Genomic DNA, 1,766 nt, shown 5'->3' on the forward strand with positions numbered 1-1,766 from the left:
GGTGACTTTTCATTGTCAATTTTCTGGTATAAAGTAGGACAAGGAAAATAAGTTGGTTATATCTTTATATTTACTTTTACACATGGCATTTTATTGGCTTATTTCTAAGTATTTCATGAAAAGATTCTAGATGTCAAAACCTGCAGTTAACGTTCGTGTTTAGAAATACACAAAATAATACCTTTGACGTTGGCAACTCAGATGTATTATTCAGCAAAACAGCAATTACTCATTGTTTTGCACTTACATGTTAAGAACTATGCGACACTTGGTGACACAATAACAAAATTGCAAAGTCAATTATATTTAAAATAGACATCCTAATAAAACATACACAACCAACTCCTTTTACTCTTTTTGAACTGTTTTGCTTCCTTTTTCTGACTGTTTACAGTCAAATAGATTGTGTGAACCTTAAACCCAAGTATAATAACTGATTCACACACACCCTGAGAACAGAAAAGTTAGGAAATGGGAAGGGGATGGAACATAAAGGGAGATGTATTCCTGAGGGCACCAGATTCCACCTAGGGAGGTGCCAGAATGTTGTCTATTTTTGGAAATGTACATCTACAATGTTCTTTTGCAATGCCAATCACAGTGGCAAACTTTGAAAGAGCAGTGTCTGCCAAAATTTAAAGCACAATTCAAGCTAGATCCATACCAATAATTCTCAGCAGTACTGTAAGAAATAAACCCCAAGAAGAGTCTCTTTATATTTAAGAAGATGGGTGTTCAGGTGGGACTTGTTGTTTGTTCTATTCTATTTTAATTGCACAAGAAGCATTTTTGTAACTTGAACTTCCCAGTAATGAATTCCACTTCTCTACCCAGCCTACAGCCTGAATTGAAGTTCCCATCAGAAAATTAAAATGTTTGTCTGGATAAAATAACTTCTAAATGAACTCTCTATTTCCTTTCGTTTCTTTTTGTATTTTCTGCAATGTAGCCCCTCGCAATGATATTAGTTCTAGTGTGGGAAAATATTATAATTGAGATCTGGTAAGTTATTTGCAGACTTCAAGTTTTTCTTTACACTGTGCTGACATTTAGTACAGCCCTGGTGAGGAAAACAATACTACCATTCATAGCTCTAGACGTAGATTTCAATCGACTTAAGCGGGCACAATGAAACTTGGTCATTCACTGGTTACCCATATTGTGTTCTCAAATTTTCTCTCAGCAAAAGTATAATGACTCAGTATTGTATGGTTGCATAGACAAGGGCTCGGAACAAGAGACACTAGTTTTGTCTGACGGTGTGAGAAAGTCGTGAAGGGATCTTTTCTTCCAGATGGTGTTAAATTCAGCTGCCTTTTTAACATTGGCCTTGCACAGCAATCTGCTGCTCCCCTTTCACAAAGACTGTGCTCGGTTCCCACTAGTTAACATGCATACTCACGCAACCTGCAACTTCACTCCAACTGTTTTACAATGCAGTGGTATGCTAAATAAACTTGATCCGGTTTCTGCCAATGTTCCAACTAGCTTTCAAAGAACTACTTAACTGATATTTACACTTCTTTTGACTTAAATCTACATGCCTTTGGAATATTTCAGATTTCAAAGAAATATCACCTTATTATAAGGTCACTGTAGAGATGACCTCGGACACCCTTCAGACGCATGCTCAGATACAGTACCTCTCTTCAACACACACAAATAAAACAAAATGTCAGAAGTTTGATGTGTAATAGAAAAAAGAAAAATTGGGACATGTTGCAGCAAGAGCAGTGGAACAGCAAAAAATAAAATGAAAATAATAA

This window comes from Camelus ferus, chromosome 3 (genome assembly GCF_009834535.1).
Source record: "Camelus ferus isolate YT-003-E chromosome 3, BCGSAC_Cfer_1.0, whole genome shotgun sequence".
Lineage (NCBI taxonomy): Eukaryota > Metazoa > Chordata > Mammalia > Artiodactyla > Camelidae > Camelus > Camelus ferus.